Consider the following 24,013-nt stretch of genomic DNA (forward strand, 5'->3'; position numbering starts at 1 on the left):
CTCCAGGGACCTGGAATGTCACCAGGCTGCTACCCTGTCCATGTCCCTCTCTCTGGGGTGGTGTCCTCCTGTCTCTGCCTCTTCTTGCATGTCTGCCTTCCCCGCGTAACCTCTGCTTCTCGCCCTCAAGCTAAGTAGCTGGCTTCCCAGGACACAAGCCCAAACCGCATCTTCACATGACCTCAGGGCTCCAGGGGCCCCCAGTAAACTCCAGCTTCTCTGTCCCCATTCAGCATTTCTCTTCTGAGGTCAGGAGCCCCTGTGACCCAATCGGCTGGGGTCCAAGGGCCAATCACATAAAGGCAAACATTCCCAAATTGGCCCCTGCCTTCAGTGAGGGCTGTGGATGGAGAGTAACTTCAAAGAAGGGCATACCAGAGGGTGGCCATGATGGCTATGCTCAGCACCAGGAGGAAAATTCCAAAGCTTTTCAATGAATATTGTATTATTTATTATGGCCATTTCTCAAACACCCAAGAATATTCTACACTTGATATTATTTACCTTCAGCTTGACATTATGGCAGTGCAGCTGTAATGTCCAAAAGGCACCATTCAGTGTTGACGTGACAGAGGTGTGTCCAATGCCAAGGATAGCTCATGAGTTTCTGACCGTACTTCAGTTCCCAAGGCTGAGTATTGAGCTAAACAAGGCAAAATGGCTTTGGTACACAGTACTTCTACATGAATGTGCTGTCGGCTGGTCTCCCTGGCATTCAGTGTAAGCTATATTCTCTCCCCATCTTTTCACTTGGTTCGAAAAGGAAAATGGCAACCATTACTTTGAGACTAGTCAGCACAGGTGGGCGGGGAACAGCACAGTATTTAAGAGCGGTCCCCAGAGTCGGCCTCAGGGGCACCCAGATACCCTTATGAAACATGAGATTTTAATTACACATAGGTCCCTGCTGACCTGTAGTACAGCTAGTAAGAGATGAGGTCTTGTAATTAGGACAAGAACTTATTGCAGGTGAATTCCTCTGTTTGAAATGTAAGCCCAGGATAAGTCACGAACGCTCTCATAGTTTGCCCCAGCCCCTCTGTCTTTGGCTGTTCACATTCGTCTCAGAAAGGAAAGGACAGTCCTATCTTTCCTTGTCAGGGGATGACAGATCCATCCAAAACCCCTTTCCCATTAGATGGTGCCTTAGGAGAGAAACTTGATGAAGGATCGAATTGGGGAGGCAATCAAATGGTGAGAGAACTTCAAGACAATACCTAATGGCAGGTGCACGAGGAGGACCTGTTTCCCCCAGGATGGAGGGAATTAGGTGGGACCGCACGTTGTATTGTTGCATTGTTGATGACCACACTTTTAAAAAATAGTAACAGACTGCGGCACCTGGGTGGCTCAGTGGGTTAAACCTCTGCCTTCGGCTCAGGGCATGATCTCAGGGTCCTGGGATCGAGCCCCACATTGGGCTCTCTGCTCAGCGAGAGCCTGCTTTCCCTTCCTCTCTCTCTACCTGCCTCTCTGCCTATTTGTGCTCTCTCTGTCTCTCTGTTAAATAAATAAATATATTTTTAAAAAAAATAGTAACAGACTTCATCTTTTAGAGCAGCTTCAGTTTTTAAGAAAATCATACACAGTGTCCCGCATTAATAACATCCCGCCTTAGTGTAACACACATGTTAATACTGCTGAGCCCATATAGTATAATATTTTTAACATATGTCCATAGTTTCCCCTAGGGCTCATTTGTGTGTGTGTGTGTTGTCCATGTTATAGGTTTAAACAAATGCAAAATGTCATGTATCCACTGTTAACATACAGAACAGTTTCCCCGTGGTAAAAATCCCCCGCTCTCCACATAATCACCCCACCCTCTCCTTGAACCACTGGTGACCACTGAGCTTTTTATTGTCTCAAAAGTTTTGCCACCATGCCTTTCTTTTTTTTTTTAAGATTTTATTTATTTGACAGAGAGATCACAAGTAGGCAGAGAGGCAGGCAGAGAGAGAGGGGGAAGCAGGCTCCCTGCTGAGCAGGGAGCCATGTGGGGCTCAATCCCAGGACTCTGAGATCATGACCTGAGCCAAAGGCAGAGCCACCATGCCTTTCTTAATGAAAACTTCTGGAACAACAGGCAACATCAGCCAGCATGGGGTTAGAAGAGCAATGGCCTCGGTTTACTGAGCACATCCTTACTTTGTACCAGGCAATTTGTAGACATTAGCACACCTAATTTTCAAGATAACACAGAAGCTGTTATTATCTCCTTCTTTTTTTTTTAAGATTTTATTTATTTATTTGAAAGACAGAAATTACAAGTAGGCAGAGAGAGAGAGGAGAAAGCAGGCTCCCCACCAAGCAGAGAGCCCGATGCGGGGCTCGATCTCAGGACCCTGGGATCATGACCCGAGCCGAAGGCAGAGGCCCTAACCCACTGAGCCACCCAGAGAACTCAGTAAACATTCAGATGACACAGCCAAGAGGGGCATGGACCTGGGCCCAGAACATGGACTATAGAGACTGTACCTACCCCTGAACTACTCACCCTGATTTCTGACTACTCTAAAATGAACATCATCATGATTTTTTTCTTCTGGCACCAAATGAAATGATAGGGAGATACTATAATTTGCTATTATTATTAGAGATCTGTTCCACTGGTCTTAAAATGTACAAGCTTATTTAGAATATAACATGTACACAAATATAACATGTACTTCCCTTTGTCTTAAAATGAAGTTACTTAAGGGCACCTTGGGTTGGTTAAGCATCTGCCTTTGGCTCAGGTCATGATCTCAGGGTCCTGGGATGGAGCCCTGCATGGAGCTCCCTGCCCAGCAGGAAATCTGCTTCTCCTTCTCCCTCTGCTTGCCCCAGCCCCTGCTTGTGTGCATTCTCTCTCTCTCTCTCAAATAAATAAATAACATCTTTTTTAAAAAATTAAATTACTTAGCAAAAATAGCCAAAATGGGACGATACCAAACTCAAAAACTTTTATATGCCAAAAGACACAAACAGGAGAGTGAAAAAGCAGGCTGCAGAATGGGGAAAAAGGTTTACAAATCACGTATCTGATAAGGGGATAATATCCAGATTAGCTAAAGATTCCTCCATCTCAACAATGAAGACATCAAATAACCTGATTTTAAAAATGAGCAAAGAACTTGAAAAAACATTTCTCCAAAGATGATATATGAGTGATCAACAAGCACATGAAAAGATGTTCAACAGTGCTCATCATCAGAGAAATGTAAGTCATAACCACAGTGAGTTACCGCCTCACACCCATCAGAATGTCTACTATGAGAAAATAAACAAACAAACGGAAAATGACAAGTGTCTGTGAGGTTGTGGAGAAAATGGAACACTTGTGTCCTATTGATGGGATTATAAAATTAGAGCAGCGGCTATGGAAAACAGTGTGGGGTTCCTTAAAAAATTAAAAATAGGGGGGCGCCTGGTGGCTCAGTGGGTTAAAGCCTCTGTCTTCAGCTCAGGTCATGATTCCAAGGTCCTGGGATGGAGCCCCACATCCTGCTCTCTGCTCAGCAGGGAGCCTGCTCTCCACCCCCTCTGCCTGCCTCTCTGCCTACTTGTGATCTCTGTCTGTCAAATAAATAAATAAAATCGTTAAAAAAATTTAAAAATAAAACTACCCTATGATCCAACGACCTTACTTCTGGGTATATATCCAAAAGAATTGAGCGCAGCATCCCATGTTTATGACAGCGCTGTTCACAAGAGCCAAGAGAGAGAACCAACACAAATATATACCAACAGGTGAACGGATAAGCAAAACGTGGTACCTACACACAATGGAATATTACTCAGCCTGGAAAGGGAAGGGAATCCTGTCACTTGCTAAGACATGGATAAGCCTGGAGGGCAGTACATGAAGTCACCAAAAGTGACTAAATAAGCCAGTCTAAAAAGACAAACACTGTATGATTCCACATCCATGAGGAACGCAAGGTAGTCAAATTCATAGAAACAGAAAGTAGGATGGTAGTTTCCAGGGCTAGGGGAAAAGGGGAGTTATTTTTTGACAGGTAGAGAGCTTCAGGTTTGGAAGATGAAGAGGTTCTAGAGGTCGGTTTCACAACAATTCGAATGTGTTTAACTCTGCTGAACTATATGCTTAAAAATGGTGAAGATGGGGACACCTGGGTGGCTAAGTTGGTTAAGTGTCCAACCCTTGGTTTCGGCTCAGGTCATGATCTCCCAGTCGTGGGATCAACGTTACTCAGCCTTAAAAAGGGAGGAATTCTGACACCTGCTACAACATGGAGGAACCTGGGAAGCATTAGGCCTACTGAAAGAAGCCAGACACCAAAGGACAAAGATTGTACAGTTCCGCCTATACGAGGTCCCCGGAGCCGTCAGATTCACAGGGAGAGAAAGTAGGATGGTGCTTGTCGGGGGCCAGAGGGAGAGCGGAATGGGGAATTTGGTGTTTAAGAGACACAGAGTTTCAGTTTTACAAGATAAAAAAGGTCTGGAGGTGGAGGGGGGTGATGTTTGCACAACAATGTGAACATACTTAATGCCGCTGAGCCATACACTCAAATATGGCTAAAATGTCAAATTTTATAATGTCAACGGTTATACATATTTTACCACAGTTTTTTAAAATTAAAAAAAATGAAGTTTTCTAAATTTTTTTCTTCCAAAGGAACTAGCCTGTTCACAAAGCTTAACGGCCACAGGAAATGTGTCCAGGAGACAAGGGAGCTTCTAAAGCTTCTAGGGCTGAGACTACAGCTCTGCGGTTTTTCCGCAGTCACACCCAGAATCATCGCGGGTCTCGCGGGCCCTGAATTCCAAGTCGTATTAGGTCTTTCATCGGAGAGAAGGAATGAGTAACTGGAAGAAAGGGGAAGACGAGCAGAGCCTGCTCCCTTGGCCAGCGGGGGGCTCCTAGGAGTCCTGAAATTCGAGGAGGGTAAGGATCAGCTGGCTTACTGCTCACAGCAACCCCGATGTACCTGTCGGGGGACTGAGGCACAGGCACTGCGAAGTCAACTTGCCCGGTGTCATCCATAAACCAGGAAGCAGGGACAGGACCCAGACCCTGAGGCCACATTCTTTTTTTTTTTTTTTTAAATTAATTAATTTATTTTTATTTGCTTATTTACAGCATAACAGTGTTCATTGTTTTGGCATCACACCCAGTGCTCCATGCAGTACGTGCCCTCCCTATTACCCACCACCTGGTTCCTCAACCTCCCACCCCACCCCACCCCCTCCCGCTGCCCCTTCATAACCCTCTGGTTGTTTTTCAGAGTCCATAGTCTCTCATGGTTCATCTCCCCTTCCAGTTTCCCTCAACTCCCTCTCCTCTCCATCTCCCCATGTCCTCCATGTTATTTGTTATGCTCCACAAATAAGTGAGACCATATGATACTTGACTCTCTCTGCTTGACTTATTTCGCTCAGCATAATTTCTTCCAGTCCTGTCCATGTTGCTACAAAAGTTGGGTATTCGTCTTTTCTGATGGAGGCATAATACTCCATTGTGTATATGGACCACATCTTCCTTATCCATTCATCCGTTGAAGGGCATCTTGGTTCTTTCCACAGTTTGGCGACCGTAGCCATTGCTGCAATAAACATTGGGGTACAAATGGCCCTTCTTTTCACTACATCTGTATCTTTGGGGTAAATACCCAGCAGTGCAATTGCAGGGTCATAGGGAAGCTCTATTTTTAATTTCTTCAGGAATCTCCACACTGTTCTCCAAAGTGGCTGCACTAACTTGCATTCCCACCAACAGTGTAAGAGGGTTCCCCTTTCTCCACATCCTCTCCAGCACACGTTGTTTCCTGTCTTGCTAATTTTGGCCATTCTAACTGGTGTTAGGTGGTATCTCAATGTTGTTTTAATTTGAATCTCCCTGATGGCTAGTGATGATGAACATTTTTTCATGTGTCTGATAGCCATTTGTATGTCTTCGTTGGAGAAGTGTCTATTCATATCTTCTGCCCATTTTTTGATATGATTATCTGTTTTGTGTGTGTTGAGTTTGAGAAGTTCTTTGTAGATCCTGGATATCAACCTTTTGTCTGTACTGTCATTTACAAATATCTTCTCCCATTCCATGGGTTGCCTCTTTGTTTTGTTGACTGTTTCCTTTGCTATGCAGAAGCTTTTGAAAAACAGACACATAGACCAGTGGAACAGAGTGGAGAGCCCAGATATGGACCCTCAACTCTATGGTCAAATAATCTTCGACAAAACAGGAAAAAATATTCAATGGAAAAAAGACAGTCTCTTCAATAAATGGTGCTGGGAAAACTGGACAGCGATATGTAGAAGAATGAAACTCGACCATTCTCTTACACCGTTCACAAAGATAAACTCGAAATGGATAAAAGACCTCAACGTGAGACAGGAATCTATCAGAATCCTAGAGGAGAACATAGGCAGTAACCTCTTCGATATCAGCCACAGCAACTTCTTTCAAGATAAGTCTCCAAAGGCCAAGGAAACAAAAGCAAAAATGAACTTTTGGGACTTCATCAAGATCAAAAGCTTCTGCACAGTTGAGGCCACATTCTTAACCACTGCACTATTCTGCCTCAGAAGAGGTAAGGGACCCACAGCCAAAGGCATGAATGCAAATAAGGGACAAGAAGATGAGGACCAGCCCACGTGCACCGGGGCGGGTGGGGGGGGGGGATGTTCCTGCATTTAACCATGGCACCCGCTCGAGCAGGCAGTGGTGATCTCTGAACCCATTTTACAGACCCGAAACCTGAGGTCCAGAGACCATTAAGTCAGCTTCCCTAGGTTCCCTAGCCAGTGAACCCCATCCCTACTCATCAATCCTGGTTTTTCCCAGTTGCTGGTCTTAGTTTGAAAATTACTGGAAAATCAAGGGTTTCTCTGCGTTTTGCTGTTTCTCGGAGGCAGAACTGGCCCAGCTTGCTAAAGCTGTTTTCTGCATTTTTAACTTTAAAATCCCAGCCTTTCCTAATTATGGGCGGCTGTGAGGCGCTGTGACCACTTCACCTCTTTCCCAAAGATCAAGAGTCAGGTGAGCAACGGTGGCTGGAAGGGCTGTGTGGCCAAACACAGGGAGGGACAGAAGTAACCAAGGTCAGGGTGCTGGGCAGTACCAGCCTGAGTCCCGTGTTTTTGAAGCCCAAAATCCTGTTCCTGGTGGAGGAAATTATGAAGCTAGAGGAAAATGTTGAAAATGGGAATCCACCAACGTGGCAGGCTTTACTCAAGATTTTTTTAGGCTAAACACTGTAGGAAACAGCAGCAGATGGGGCCACCATATTGCAGGGAGCACTGTGGAACTTGGTCCAATGCGAGGAAACTCACAGGCTCCAAACTCACGTAAACGCTACTGGGGAAAAATGTGATATAATTTGTTGTGGTTGAGAGCAGTTAAACTTGTCGCATACACTAATGAGTTCAGGATACCCAAGAAACAGACCTCCAGCCAAATCTGGCAGGAGCCAGAGGCCAGAAACAACAGGGCTTCTCCCAGGAGCAAAACTCAGGAAATAACAAGGGCTTGGGGACTTTTCCAAAAGAGTTGTCTTGGATGAGCCATGGAGGGGGGTCGCTCCCATCAGCCACGATGGCGGGAAGAGTAAGGGCGAGGCTTTGATGCCTGGACAGAATCAGCTATAAAGTCTGGTCGGGCTCCCACATTCGTGGCATTCCTCTCTGTCCTCCCCTCCAACCTCCAATCCCCACCCCCGGCTGCCTTCCTGAGCCAGATGTCCATCACCTCCCATCTGCCGCCAGATGCAGCGCCCATTTGCCACGTGACTCCCCTGTTCACAGACCCCCAGGGGCTCCCCACTTCCTCCAGATAAACTTCCAACCTCTCATTTGCTCTCCCACACACCTCTCAGACCAACTTCCCACAGCTGCCAGGTCATTCTCACTGTTTCCAGGTTTCATTGTACAGTTCCATGAGCATCCCAGGGCAGGGATGCTGTCTGCCCATGACAGATTCTCACTGCCTGTTTGCTGGGTGGGTACCGTCAACCTCACATGCTTCAGAGTCGGCAGAGTCTGCCTTAAGAGCTTTGTGATCTCCGGTCAGCTAACTAACCTCTCTGAGCCCCCCTTTAAAGGGCAAGGGTATAGTTCTCATAGGCTCATTTCAAGAATGAAGTAAGATGAAGTATGTCAAATGCTTAGTCAATAATTACTTCTCAATAAATGCCTTAAAAAAAAAATTCCTCCCCTGCTTATCTGAAAGCTACCCCGCTACAGCACTTGTCTCCCCCAAGAATTAGGGACAGAGAGAAGTACCACCAAATACAAGATCTGGGGAGCACTGATGAAAGGCACTGTTTTGTTGGAGTGTCCAGCTTTAGTTATTCCATAAGAAAGAGAGCAGGGAGAAAACAGGCTAGAGAGGGAATGTTTAAAGGATTGGATGAAGAGGAAAGAAAAACAAGCCAAAGATAATTATTGATTCCAGAAGAATTGGAGACATAGCCCAAGTGTTCGGTCTTCCAGGGAGATCATAAAACCGGCTCGGTGTTTGTGCACTTCAGCTACTCCAAGAGAAGTATTATCAAATCCAAGGGCAGTAAATTTCGAATAACTGAGAACACATTTGCTTTATGAGGCTGGGCTTGCTCTATTCACTGGGAAGCAAGGAAAATTCCTCTCGCTGTCATCCCTTCAGCCACCCACCTCTACCAAACCACAGGGGCCTGGCTTCCTTGTTACATAGGACTTGCCCGGACGACTGTCATCCAAGCCTTGGTGGAAATTAGACAAAGGTCAGAGCGGTCTCTGCATTGCTAAGAAGGTCCTCACACCCTCTTGTCTACCACCATCCACCCCCAGCTCAGCCCCCATGTGATTCTCCCCTGCCCTAGTCCTCCTGGATGGAAGGCATTGTCCTCTCCTCTTTATCCCAAAGTATTAACATTTTGTGAAACTTTTTTTTAAAGTTGTAAGATGCAACCCATGAGTGTTGGCAAAATCCATTTGGTGGATTGCAATCAACTTCTTTTTTAATGAAACAGAAAATAGCATAGTGCACCACACATGGTAATGTTAAGTACCATTCGATGAAACTTTTGTCTTCGTTGTTTATATACAGTAAGTTGTATTTCTTCCTGTGGGTCTCAGTCGAAAATGTTCAAAAAACTGACTTGGGTACCTATGCAAAACTGGTTATACTCTTCATGTTTGAGCCCTTCACCTACCTACTACTGCACCTACCTTAACACAAGGAAAGGTCCATGAAATATTTGTGCACGAGTGAATGAGGAAGTATGGGGTAGCTGGAAACAGTACTTGAAGAATAAAGAAACAGATATAGTAAGAGAAAAAAAGGAAGAGTGTCTTTGGGCAAATTTCTCTCGCTTTTAGGGAGAGTTGGCTCATCTCAGGTCTCTAAGATCTGGATCATGGGGCATAACTGAAGTCTTAATTGGACAAACTATTCACTTAATAACTTCCCCCCCTTCCGGATGTGCTTTATATCGTGTGGACCTAATACAAGTCTATTTCAGAACTGGGGCAGCGACACGAGCAACCCAAAATCAGGAGTGGACCAAACTGCCATTCCATCTCCAGCGTCATGTTTTGCTTAAAGTTTCCAGTGACAGCATGCTTATTTATAGCAAAAACTGGAGGAGATCTAAATGTTCACCGGCTGAGGATGAGGTTAACAAAGTGATCTAGCCATACAGAGGAGCACTCCGCAACAATAAAAAGGAGTGACTTGCTGATTCATGAAACAACATGAATGAACCTTAACAAACATGATGCTGAGTGAAAGAAGCCAAACACAAAAGACAACATATTGTATGATTCCATTTATGTGAAATTCCTAGACAAAAAGCAGATCAGTGGTTGTCTGGGCCTGTGGGTGGGAGCAGGGATTGACTGAAAATGGGCCTGAGGGAACTTTGGGGGGTGTTTTATAGCTGGATTACATTGATGGTTGCACAACTGTATGAATTTACTAAAACTCATTGATCTGTGCACTTACAATGGGTGGGGTTTTATGCTATGTAAATTACACCTTGATGCAGCTGTTAGGAAAATCACAGGTGCTTTGAATGCCTCTCTAACTGGACGATACAGAGAAAACTCCCCTTGTACTTTTTAAATGTGGCTTTATTTATTAGGAAAGGGTCTGGATTTCTCTTAAAGTCAGATTGTTATATAGCCTGGCCACTTGCAACACTTTTCCATGACTATGGACAGAACATCAGCATCCACCTGCCTGCTGGTCAGCTTTGTGGGCCTTAGAGACCATACAATACCACCCGACATGCGGGGCCTTGCTGATCACTGAGCAGCAAGGATTTGGGGGGGGGACTCCCTTGAAGCCGTGTCTATACTGTTGTGCTCTTCGGCAGACAGGATGGAGGGTCCTTCCTCTGCTGCCCAAATCAGTGGCAATTGTCAAAAAGAAAACACCAGACCAGTATAATAAAATTTGTGGGCTTTTGCTTCCCCAAATAACTCATTGGACATTGAAAGTACAGAGCAGTTATAATACTTTCAACCTTGTAACCTAAAATCATACATCTATTCAAAGCTAATGATCAAGGCAGACGGTATTTTGAGAAAAAAATTGCTATTTTTCCTTTGTACTGTTGACATAATGAAGGAATGTATCTTAGACATCTGTCACATTGTCCCGCTCCTCTTCCAATTCCTACCCTGAAACAGCCCCAAGTGTGCACTACGTCCTGCATAAATACTTGTTGATTTGATTGATTCTTTGTCTGCTTCAGTGACAATGGCCAGATTAGAATTGATGGGATGATTTCTGCAAGGCTGGAATGGAACGCCATGTACACCGTGGTCTCAGTAATTTGATTGATGCTGATGTGTTTTATAATGATCCCTCTCAAATCTCAAACCTCCAGAACCTCTCAAATCCAAACCAGGAAAATAAATTTTTTTTAAGCTGCACAATATTTTAACTCCCATCAGTTCATGCCAAAACGGCAGACTGAATCCAAGTAGGTGAAAGTTATTATAACTTAGAATTATATGACAATCAATTTCAGTTTTGCTGATGTTTAAAACAGACAAGTACAGAATTCAATTTTTTGTTTGTCTGCTTAAAAAAAAAAAAACAACAATGGCACCAGAGTTTCTGTGCAGTTTGAAATTCTAATTCAAAATAGCCAAAACATACACGGCTAAATCCTTGGCAAAAGGCACAGAAGACAAACGAAGATGACTGATAAATCGCAACTTGATAGTGAACAGGGGTGACATTTGTGCTATTTTTTAACTTTTCTGAGTCTTTCTTTCAGAAACCCATTCCTGGCTGTCCTGGACAGCCACGTTAGATAATGGGAGAGTAACACAGATGGCCCCCATCCAGCCCACTCAGCGGCTGAACGTGAAAATGATCCCTGGGCTCCCTCCACCAGGATCGTCAGTGACCAAGCATGCAGCAAAGGGCCCTCCCTCGCTTGAAGTGAAGACAGCCTGTTAGGGAGAACTTTCTCCATTACAGGCTTCGAGCCACAGAAACATTCTCTCTGGAGATGAGGAATGTGGGCTAGAAAGAGAGGCAAGAACCACCTACTCACTGGAGTTCTTCCCCCTCAATGGATGGAGCTCAGGCTCAAAATCCCTTGCTCTCAAAATAAATAATTCAGAGAGAGTGGCAAACAGCATCTCTTTCCACACACCTGTGGTTTATTTCTATCGCCTTTATTTGGTATTTACTGAAAGTCTGCTATGTGGGCAGCCCTTGTGTAACTCTCTGAGGTTTGAATATGTCTCCCTTTTGACTGTGTCCAGCGCTCAGTGCTTTGAAATGGTCCTTGAGGAGTAGAATTGAGCCTTTCCATCTTTGTTGCCTTGGCCTCCAGCCCAGGCCCTGGCAGAAAGTATGCATTCAATTAGTGTTGGGAGAAGGGATGGATGGGTGGATAGGTAGATGGGGGATGGTGGGTAAATGGATGGATAGATGGATGGGGGACGGATGAATGGATGGATGGATGAAGAGACAGACCAATCAGTCCATAAGTTTCTCCACTTTTGAGGTCCTACATGTCAAGGTGCCCTGGTATAGAAGTGTTATATAAATGTATGGCATTATCGGTAAGTTCCAGACATCCATCTGTTTTGATGATACACACGGTGGGAATACGCAGAAAAAAAGTCCCATGCTTCACTGATGCCACATGTAGAAAGCTCTTTGCCAACTGCACTATTTATCACCTGAAAACTACTCTTCCTGGTATCTTATTCCATTTATAGATTCGGCTCAGAGTGTAAGGTTCTATTTTTTGAATTAAAATGTGATAAGAAACATTTCAGTTCCCAGAGTCTCTTCTCTGTCTGTAGGTCAGAAGTTATTGGCTAGAGTCCCAGCATCTCCCTTGAGCTATTACTTCTGCTGACCAACCCTCCATAGCCTTCGAACCAAATGATGTCATATTCATTATGATGTATTTTTCTCTAACAGTTGGTTTACATCTACGTACATGCAGATATCTTTGATTTCCCAGTGCTACTGGCAAACAGGTGAGCAAGTTTTAATTCTACATGATGAGTGCCTCACAGTGGGGTTTTGATGATAATACTAATGAAAACTGTGTTGGCATTGGTTGGACTACTGGTAACTACACGGTTTTGTGGTATATTATATAACATGACATATAATCACTAACAGAACAATGTCTCAAAGACACATAGCACTTCTCTAACAGAAAAAACAATATGGTAATAATTACTATTCATTAAGCACCCACCAAACACTACGTAGGGCTCTTACACATATGAACTTGTTCATTTCAGGTTAGAGTCCTAGGAAGTAAGCATTGTTATTTCCATCCTGCTGATGACATAATCAAATCTTAGAAAAACAAACAGAACTGCTCAAGGATCTATAACTAGGAAGAGGCGAGGTAGGGCTTAAACCTGGGTCCAGCTTGTGTGTTTTCTACTCTGCCACCTGGGTTAGACAGTTCTAAGGAAACCACACTTCTCTTGTTTCTTTCTTTTGCTTATTACACAGGATATCGTGGTATTGCTCATGTCTAAAAACCACGCTCAGAGTTATTGTGGTTTTGAGTTTAAAAACACACACACAAGATCAGATGTGAAGATTTACTTCAACCTCAGTACAGAGCAACCTCAAAAAAAAAAAAAAAAAGAAAAAAGAAAACAACCCTTAATCTTTCAAGTGCCAGTTTCCACAAGACGCATATTCACACAGGCTCTGAAAATGACTGGGTAGAATGAGTCTAGTTGATTACCTCCAGAGAATTAAGCCTTATCCCCAGTTACGAGGCTGGAGGGACGGTGAGATACGACATCACAGCCCCTGACAATCTTTGCTCACATTTGAGTGTCTTTAATGTAAATTCAGGGCACATTGACAGCACCTCTGGGTTTTTTGGTTTTTTTTGTTTTTAATGGGGTTTTTAACACAGAGGCAAATAGGAGGTGACTGCCAGCTAGCTGAAATCTACCGTTCATCTGAAAGGTCAAAAGCCTCCTCTGTGCAGCAGACGCCGTCCCTCCCCCACTCCTTTACAGCCAGTGCGATGGCGGCCCCGGTGTGTTGTGGTGATGCCAAGGTACCAAGATGGCTCTGGGGCTCATAGAAGGTCAGCCTTCCCATGTTTCATCGCTGGCCCAATGGGCATAGAGCTTGTGGTTTACCGTCTATCTCTGTGAGCACCCAAGGCCAAGGCAGACTGCCCAAGACTGAGAACAAGAGAACAGCCAGTTGCCCAATGCTGCAAGGCACCCGAGCCGGCGCGCTCCTCCCCAGGTAGCACGCATGAGCCTCTCCACACAAAACCTACCAAGACGGCCCCATTCCTTCCCTCTCCCTTCACGTCTGTACCCCCTCAGTCCCACCTTTCCTGCCGTCACTCAGACAGTTTAATCCTAAAACACAGCAAGTAATTTCTTCCTTGATGAATCGCCCCTTCTCCACCCCACCCTCTAACCCGCTCTGAGGTAATTTCCTAATTCTCTTTGACAAGACAGTTTGCTCTTGATGGGGATTAAAGGTTATTTTTAACCTGAACCGCATACAAGGAAATGATGCAATCATTTCTTTGAGCTGGCTGAATGGTTCCTCTTTTTGGGGCTTTGAATTAACATGATCCTGAACTTTCTGTTGTTTCTGGCCTTTGTAAGTACTTTCGAAATCACAGAATAAAGTCCACCGCTTCCAATGCAAAGGGTTGGCGGTGAGCAGTGATTGTTTCCTAAAATGATTGGCATTCTTGTCAGCTGTAGACCCCCGTGGTAAAAATCAGAAGGATTTTAAGTCATCACACACCCTCGTGAAGATCCCTCGCCTCGGAAAAGGTCTCCTGCCTCCTCCTGACCCCTTTCCCAGAGCTGCCTGCAATCTGGAAGGAGGAAGATTCGTTAATTCGACCGACCGCCGCCACACACCCCCCCGCACCCCTGCACCCCAGGCTGTTTCACGAGCATCAAGTTGTCCGAGGCCCCTCCCATCTACTGTCTAGACCTTCTCGACAGAAGGTAGACGTTTCTCAGTCTATCACCATTTTTAAACTATTTGTGCCTTTGAGTCCATACGTTTATATCAGGGTTTCTCAAGCTCAGTGCTACTGAAATGCTGGGCCAGGTTGTTCTTCATTGCCGAGCTGCTAACGCATCCAGAATGGCTCGCAGCTTCCCTGGCCTCTACCTTCCTATGAGAGACTGATACCGAACCACACCCCCTCCCCAGCCCAAGTTACAACAACCGAAAATATCTCCAGACATTGCCACATGTCCTCCAGGGACACAAAAGTGCCCCCCCCCCCCCCCCCCCCCCCCCCCCCCGGGATTGAGAAACACTGGCCTTTATGTTGTTTTAAATGACAAGTTCCTTCTGGACCGGAACTAACCCAATTTGCACAGACTTCACAACAGGAAGGTGTGGAGAGGAGACTGTTTAATGATGATCATAATCACGAAAAATGGAACGAGGATTTTTGGCTCACGTTTAAAGAAAAGGGAAAATTTAAACAGATGATCAAGTCAACAGTGGAGAGAATTGTCTTATTCAACCTCCCATTCTGATCGATAGGATGAAAACGGCCATCCCCCGCTCTCTTCTATGAACCGCCCAGAGGAATTAAAAATCCGTTAAAAATCTGTAAGAAAGCGCTCATCCCCTCATAGTTAGACTGCTCCCCCAAATAAGGTAGGAGACAGGTGGAGTGAAACCACGCACAGCAGTGTGAGTGATGGCGAGCCCCGGTGTGGAGAGTTGGTGCAGGGATAAACATTCCTTTGCAATTACTGTTCTGTCAGTCAGAGAATGAAGGCGGCACCCCAGCCCCTCGTGAGCTCTGGCCCTCATAAAGTACTTTCAGTATCTTCCATGGGTGGAAAAGCAAAAGATAGCTATGAACTCATAGATCATTATAACTGCTGCTGTTTTTCATCCATTCAAGTGGCATTAAACTGCTGGGTTTGGAAAAGACAAGCTTCTAAATGGTCTCTTTCTGACCCGCTCTCCAGACAAAAGAACAAAACCTTTTATCAGCTAATCTGATGAATGACATGGGTTATTTTTATTCTATTTATAAGAGACAAGGCAAGTAGGTCCTGCTTGTTCTTACATGCATTGGTTAACAATTCAATTAAACAAATATTTATTGAAATCATGGGCAGAGCAACTGGACAGTCACTGGTCACTGCAGTCAAAATACCCAATGAGTGAAAAGTGAAGATCTGCCCCCTGGGTTTACATTTTGAGTTCTCTAACAATTGGTTGAATGTTTGTATTATACCCCCATACATACTCGACTTTGTATACTTTAAGTTCTGTGAGTTTCCAGAGAGGTTTAAAAAGGATGGATTTAAGAAGAATGATTCCAGTGGAATCTGAGTACCTACAGATGATGGGGTAATCCAGAAAGGATTTATGGACAATGGCTTTTGAAATAAGATGGGTAATTCAAAGCAATATTAATGGTGAGATTTTTTTTTCCCAATTATAAAACTAACACGTGTTTCTGTTTTTGTTTTTGTTTTTGTTTTTTAATATGGAAACTCAAACAAAAGCCCAAGGGGAAAATGGTCTCCATAAGCAGTGGAAGGTCAGGACAAAATCCTGGGACCTAGCAAGCTAGAGAAGGCAGAACCTGAGAAGCCACCAAGGATCATGGTGTGGGGGCCTGAATGGCAGACCTATGGAGGAGGGCAATGGGGAACTATTGATGGTTGAATATTCAGGGCATCCTCATGTCAGAGTCAAGGTACCTCTGAGGTCATAGTGGTTCTGCTCAATTTTCAGATGTGGAGTTAGGGGATTTAAGATCTGCAATAACTTGTCCAAAGCCATGTAGCCTGTAGATGAGACAGCTGGGCATTCCCAACCTCCACATCCCTCACATCAAGTGGGAATTGAGTGGGGGCAAGACAAGGACTGTGATTTAGAACACCACATGCTCAATTGTGGCAGATATACCTTTGACCCAGTGGAATATATCACAAGATCCCACAGGCACAAGAAAATGATCTTACTTAGTTTGCAGACAGAAGACCAATGGACAGGCCAAGGTCAGCTAAAAATAGCAGGTGGTTCAGCAGGGCCCTTTGACGGAGGGTACCTTCCATGGCTGCCAGGTACCCAGCATGACACACCACTGCTGAATCACCACCTGAATGAGACCAGGGGATTTGGTGCTTTGAACAGCTCCCCTTTGCACTCTTCATGGGGAATTCATGCCACTGACCTATTGAAATTGTTCTGGACTATCTGGCTAAGAGCCAGCCTGCACATCAGGTATGATGGCTGGAACTTCAATACTTTCCTGAAAACATCTAGGATGTACTCCCAGGTTGCCATGCCCCTGGGCAGGAGTCATGCCAAGAGAGGACAATATGTCAAAGGGAGAACCATGGGTGTGAACAGGGGTAATAGTGCCCAGTGCTACAGAAAGGGCATAGTGCACAGGGCAACTGGCTTGACTTCTGTGGATATCTTTGAGGAAGTGCTTTTGGATGGTAGTGGTGGGAAAAGCTGGATTGTTTAGGGTCACAGAGGGAAAGAGTAATGACTAAATAAATACATTAGGTATGATCTACTCCTCCTGGAAGCACATGGAGGAGGAGGAGGAGGGAAATGAGAAGCGGTAGTGGGATCAGGAAGATCTGTTCAGGGCCAGAGAGATATGAACCTTTCTCCTTCAACGGCATCCAACAAACGCTTTCTCTGTTGTCTCGTAGATGCCAGGCAGTGTACAAGAGTCTGAAGAGTCATCCATGAATACTGACAAAATTCCTGTCCTCATGCTGCTGATATTGGGGAAAGGGGGTTGGAAAGGATGGGGAGGGGGAACAAACACCAATAACGAAAACAAACACATAAATATAAATAAGGTAATTCCAGATAATGATGTGAAATGTTAATGACAGATCAAAGAAAAAAACAGATATCTGTATAATAAGATCAAGATTAGTGGAGTTTGGGGGAGGGGCGGTGAGATAAGGCCTCCATAAGGAGGTAGCGCTGGAGTTGAAGTTTCACAAGTGATGAGGAACTGGCATGCAGTTTCTCACAGATGGGGCAAGCTCAGAGTCCCTGTGGCAGGTCCCAGTTCAACAGACAGAAGGGTCAGTGTGATAAAACAGCAAGGGAGAAGGAAGGAAAGGGGAGGCAGCAAACCGGTTACCACAGGCCAGCGTGGAGAAGTCTGGATTGAATTCTAAATGCAATGGGAAACCACTGGGGAGCTTGAAGCTGGAGGGCTAAGTGATCTTTTTAGGGTTTTTTGGTTTTTGGTTTTTTTTAAAGATCATATATATCTTTTTTTTTTTTTAAGATTTTATTTATTTGACACAGAGAGAGAGAGAGAGATCACAAGTAGGCAGAGAGGCAGACACAGAGGGGGAAGCAGGCTCCCTGCCGAGCAAAGAGCCTGATGTGGGGCTTGGTCCCAGGACCCTGAGATCATGACCTGAGCCAAAGGCAGAGTCCCAACCCACTGAACCACACAGGCGCCCAAGATCATATACAGCTTTTTAAAAGCCATTCTCAGCCACAGAACAGAGAATAAAATCTGGGACCAGGAGTGGAAGTTGCTGGCTCAGACCAAGGGAGCCGCAGGGAAAGGGTGACAAGATGGCAAATACAGAGATGGCACTTGCCAATGGACTGGATGTGGGGAGAGCTGGAAAAGGGAAAAGTGAGGGTGAGCCCTAAGGCCTTCACTGGAGCCCTACTCCGTGACAGCTGGGAAAGCTGGAGGAGGAGTCTGGAGGGAGCAGAGAGTAACAGCTTCAGTGTTGGATAAGTCAGCTGTGAGACGTTTGTATGCCAGGCAAGATTTGAGGTAGACAGTAGGGAGGAATCCAGCAAGGGCTACCGATTTTAGAGTTGTCAGTCTATGGATGTTAAAAAAACAAACAAACAGTTGGATTAAACACAGAAAGACCATATGATTCCGCAATTCCGCTCCTAAGTATAGACCCCAAAGAATTGAAAATAAACTTGTACACAAATATTCACAGCAACACTGTTGAAAATAGCCAAATGGTAGAAACAACCCAAGTGGCCATCAACAATTGAAGGGATAAATGAAATGCAGAATAACCTCACAATGAAATCTATTCAGCCATGAAGGGAAAGGAAGCCCTAACACTGCAACAAAATTGATGAACCTTGAAAGTACTGTGCTGGGGGAATACTTCCTTTTATACAGAACATCTAGAATAAGCAAATCCAGAAACAGAAAGCAGATTAGTAGTAACCAGGGGCTGAGAAAGGAGGGAATGGGGAGTGAATGCTAAATGGGTACAGAGTTTTCTTTTGGGGTGATGGGGGATGTTTTGGGACCATATGGAAGTAGCAATTGCACAAGAATGTGAATGTATTAAGTGCCACTAAATGGTACACTTTAAAACGGTGAAATTTATATAAATGGATATTTTACCATACTTAAAAAAAAAAAAAAAAGAACTAGGCAATGGGATTGGATGAAATGACCTAAGGAGAGAGTGGAGATAGAGAAGAGAGCTCTGGAATGAGCCCCAAGCATTCTAGCATTGAGAGGGCAGGCAGAAGAGGAATAGCCAGCAACGAACGTTCAGAGGTACAAACCGGGACACAGGAGGAAAACTGGAGAAGCAGCTGTCCTAACTGTGTTTCTGGGACAGTCAGGTGGCCCTTTGTGTCAAAGATGGACTCGGTGTGTGGTTCAGGGGGGTGCTGCCACAGTCACCTGCTCCGAGATGGAACCATCCTGCACTCTGATCAGCACTGCATCAGAGTGCTCCTATCCCCAGTGTTGACAAAACAGTGTCTTGTCAAAATGTCTGCCCATCTCCAATGTGGGAAATGGATCCCAGGGTAGTTTTCACCTGGGACCCCCTTATTGGGGGTGAGGCCGAGTATCTCTGCAGATGTTGGGGGCCACTGTCTCTTTTGTTGATCGTCCATTTTCTGTTAAGCTGTCAGTCTGCTCATTCTTTTTTCACCCCAACTTTTATTTATTTTTTTAAAGATTTTATTTATTTATTTGACAGACAGAGATCACAAGTAGGCAGAGAAGGAGGCAGAGAGAGAGGGAGGCGGGGGGGGGGGGACAGGCTCCCCGCTGAGCAGAGAGCCCAATGCGGGGCTCGACCCCAGGACCCTGGGATCATGACCTGAGCTGAAGGCAGAGGCTTAACCCACTGAGCCACCCAGGCACCCCTCGGCTGCTCATTCTTGATTTTTAGGAGCTCTTTGAGTCTCTAGGAGCCAGTCCTTCATACCATGCCTTCTCTTGAGGCTCTGTTCTCTTTGCTTCCTCAACAGAATTCTCTTATAGGTCTTCTCACGTCTCCAAGGTCTCATCTCAGCATCCAGGATGTTTTTCTCCAGGTATGTGGGTTACTTATCCCCGTTGTGCCACTGAATGTTAGCTCCCCATCTTTGGCAGCCTCATGTCACCACATGTCCTTCTAAGGCATCCCTCCCTTTCTCTCACTGCCTCCGCCATCATTTTGATTACAGCTGTGTGCCAAAAACTCCCCAAACTGTGGGTGACAGGATGTCAACTGGATGTCAAGAGGACTTTCCTGATGCTCAGTGTGGGCTGAGAACCAAGTCTGTCAGGCACCCATGCATTCTAAAGAGAGAGGCGAGACCATCCATGAAGACCCTGCAGGGGGTGACCCGAAACACTGCACAGGGGCTCAGCCCATCGTGGCCGTCTTAACCAGAGGCTTGAGTGTTGCTCCTAGGCTCTTTGCAGAGGACTGGCTCTTTCCTACCACCCTCAAACCAAACAGGAGGCATTAAGAGAATCTTCTGGAGAGCCTGGCTTATGTCTTATGGAATTGAGGGGATTCAGGATTAGCTGATTCATGCTAGAAAAGCTCTACATGTGAAAGGCTGGCTTGCTGCCTGGGCCCCTGGGGAATGAGTTCAACTCTCACCAGTGCTGTTCCCAGTGGTGGTGCCCCCAGTTAATGGTCATTTTCTCCCTGCTGGTCACAGAAATTGGAAGAAAATTCTAAAAGTGTTGAAAGGGCATGACTATTGACTATGTAGGAAGTTGAGAGGCAGACCTAACATGGTAACAGAGGAAGAGAGGAAATGCTGAACAGGCAGAATTTGGTAACTCATGGGGAACTGGCCCTATGCATTCATGGAAAACATCCTTACAAATAAAGTTTTTATAAAAGCTAAACACAGAAAACATTCACATGGTATTATGCATAGTATTCACTTAAGATTTTCTTACAGCAATTGAATTTGGATTTTAGTTTCCAAAAAATGAAGGTGTTTCAAAAAATGAAGGCTTATTTTAGAGTGGTCAAGAGCTCTGGCCTTGGAGTCCCACAGCTGGGCTGGAAGTTCCCCTCTGCCATTTACAGCTGTGAAACTTTGGGCAAATCACCCAACTTCTCTGAGCCTCAGTTTCTTCCCTTACAACACAAACATAATACCAGACAAGGCCATTACCAGAAGTATATGACACATCACAAAGGACACCCTTAGTGACATCTGTCACTCATCATCAGGGAAATGAAAATCAGAACCACACAGAGATATCCCCTCACACCTGCTAGGTTGGCTCTGATGAAAAAGACACGAGATGAGAAATGTTAGTGAGGACACGGAGAAAAGGGAACCCTGGCGCAATGTTGGTGGGGATGGAAGTTGGCGGAGCCATTATGCAAAAAAGCATGGAGGTTCCTCACAACATTAAAAATAGAACTACCATGTGGTGCAGCAACCCCACTTGTGGGTACATATCCAAAAGAATTGAAATCAGGATCTCAAAGAGATACCTGTACTCTCATGTTCGTTGCAACATTTCTCACAATAGCCAAGACCCAGAAACAACTTAAATGTCCTTTGACAGATGGAGAGATAAAGAAAATGTGGTAGATAGATACAATGGAATATTATTCAGCCATGAAAAAGGAAATCCTGCTGTTTGTGACAACACAAATCCAGAAGGCATTATGCTCAGTGAAACTAACTAGACAGAGAAAGTCAAATACTGTGGAATCTGAAGTGAAACAAAATGACCACAAAATTTCTTAGAAACAGAGAACAGGAATGTTGACACTGCAAAATAGGAAAGACTTGCCTATGCTAACTATTCAAGGTGATAGATGCACTATTGTGATCTTGTTGGTCATTCCACAACCTACATGTATATCAAATTATCACATCGTATACTTTGAATATATATATATACATGTATTTGTCAATTATTCCTCAATAAAGTTGGAAGGAAGGAAGGGAGGGAGGGAGGGAGAGGGGGATGGATGGATGGGTGGGAAACTCTCTAAAGGTAAACTTCTTGAAGACAGGGTCCAAGTCTTCATACAGACTTACTATCCTACACCCCATCGCAAGTGGGTTTTTACAGCTGTATATTACCATTAATACTGTGACAATAATGTTACTTCCATCAACAAAAATATAAAGACTCTTTGGCACTCAGAAGTGTCGCCAGACGTTTTGCATGGCCACAGATGATGTTTTCAATAAAGAGAAAAAGAAACAGGAAAAAGAAAGAGAAAGAGAATGCGGCATAGATCTGTCTCTGTTACATTGCTTTGGAAAAGAACGCATATGCCCTATGATTCTATTCTCAGTTTTTAATTTTGGTTGTTTGGTTTGGTGCTTTCTGACGGATGCTGCTAACTTTATGAAATTTCCAAAGAAAGTTCTCTGTAATGGGTTCTGAAGGAAATTGAGAGGAAAATAAACCAAACTGAAGTATGGAAACACAGCTTGGGAGTTCAGAAAGACTATTTGTTCATCATAAATTCAGTTAAAAATATAGTTGCCCAAACAGATGACTGAATAATACTCAGACGCACAGATTCAAGCTTTTCTTTAAGTGCCATCTTACACAAGATGCTTCTACTGAACTAACCTCGTCATTACAAACACTCGGATGTGACATTTTAAAAAATACTGTTTCGTACACATCTAAATTCATGCTGTTTACATAGCGCGCACGTAACAGATTCATCTGTAAGGAGGAGTTGGCGTCCCTGCAACACAGAATGCCACACTGTGTTAGAAAGATCCTCGGATTGTCAGACTCAGGCATCGGGTTCCAGACTCAGCTCCTGCAGGCAGATGCGCCCAGGACAGCTGTGAGCCATTTCTGAACATCAAATGGCAAGACGAATGCTCAGCTTGAGCTCTTGGACCTTAATCAGGTGGGACTTTTTTGGGTTTCGTGTTGTGGGCGTAAAGCCAGGTTCACTTGGTCCACAGCCACGCACAGGTTAAAATATTATCAGCTCCGTCATCAGTGACCACAAAGGATGATTAGCTATACCACTTAAGGGTAGATAAAATCAGAACATTCATGAGCTTCAGTTTCCATAATAAATCTAAGTTGATATACGGAAGGGAGTTATTTCTTAGTCACACCCCTGCTTGCCAATCGTTTAGGATCTGAATCACCCTCTCAATCAAAATCATTACTTCAAGGTCATAAAAATCCTGGTAGTCAATGGATTCTAACGGAGTAAGGACCTGAGTTTATCTTGCCTCAAAGGCCAGCTTTGTTCCTCAGTCATAAAGGTTTGTTGTGTCTCTCCTACCCAGTTATTTGCTGTCTGTTACCCTAATTCTGGTTCAGGAAAAAATAACACCCTGTTGCAGCTGTGGAGAACAATTGTTTGTGTGTCCACACAATGTCCAAACAACCCGCTGAAAAGTGGTCCGCACAACCAGCTGAATGGGTTGGCCGACTTTCCCCCCCTGAAATGGGAATTATTAACATATCCCCAAATTTTTCTATTTCACTTGCAAGACCAATAGTTGAGTTTCTTGGTGTGTAATGCAAACCATAAAAGAGCAGGGCCTTTAACCCTACCTGGAGCACACAGTGAACAGGGATGTGCCTCGCATGGATCCCTCCCCCTCCACGTGAAGACCCAGGCTACTTACTCGGCACACACGGGAACTTGATCTGGTCCACATTCAGCTGGGGGCACTCGTGACTCTGTGGCCAGCTGTAATCCTACAGCAAAGGTCACTGTTCTCACCAGGGTCTGGATGCCACTTAATCAGGAGCCATCTCTAGTGTGAACTATGAGAAGTCATTCTGATGCTCTCTGTCCTAGAAGACATAATAGAACATTCTGGAACACAGGTGACTAGAGCTTGTGCATAAGGCATCAAACTTCCTTACATACAAGTAGAATCTGGCTCTGGGTTGAATGTGTCTCCCCAGAACCCCCAGTCCCTCAGAATGTGACCCTATTTGGATCTCCAAATGTGATCTTTACAGAGGTAATGAAGATAAAGTGAGGTCGTTAAGGTGAGTCTGATTAATAGGACAGGTGTACTTATCGAAGGAGAAATTTGGACACAGGTAGGTACGGAAGAAAGATGGCAACTACCAGCCAAAGGGAGAGACCTGGGACAGATCTTCTCCTCACAGCCCTCAGAAGAAACTGACGGGCACTTCGATTTTAGACTTCTAGCAGTCTAATTCACGCCTCATGGTTCCAGCATCACTGGAGAATGAAATAGTCCACATAGATTCATTTTCTAGGTAACAGAAGTGTTCTGGGAAATACGAAGTTTGGGAATTTTCATACTACAATCTCTTAATAAAGATATTTCTACAATGCACACTCTTTC

The 24,013-nt window shown here is 44.6% G+C and overlaps 1 long non-coding RNA gene across 3 annotated transcripts in view; it reads right to left on the reverse strand.

Annotated features, from left to right (window-relative positions):
- LOC123955525 overlaps positions 1–24,013 on the reverse strand; it is an 84,831-nt gene that overhangs the window by 51,591 nt on the left and 9,227 nt on the right. For all 3 annotated transcript variants that reach the window (XR_006821298.1, XR_006821297.1, XR_006821296.1), the window contains one exon: positions 23,315–23,486. This is a non-coding gene — a long non-coding RNA (uncharacterized LOC123955525). The remainder of the gene's footprint in view (positions 1–23,314; positions 23,487–24,013) is intronic.

Source organism: Meles meles, chromosome 13 (assembly GCF_922984935.1).
Source record: "Meles meles chromosome 13, mMelMel3.1 paternal haplotype, whole genome shotgun sequence".
NCBI classification, from domain to species: domain Eukaryota; kingdom Metazoa; phylum Chordata; class Mammalia; order Carnivora; family Mustelidae; genus Meles; species Meles meles.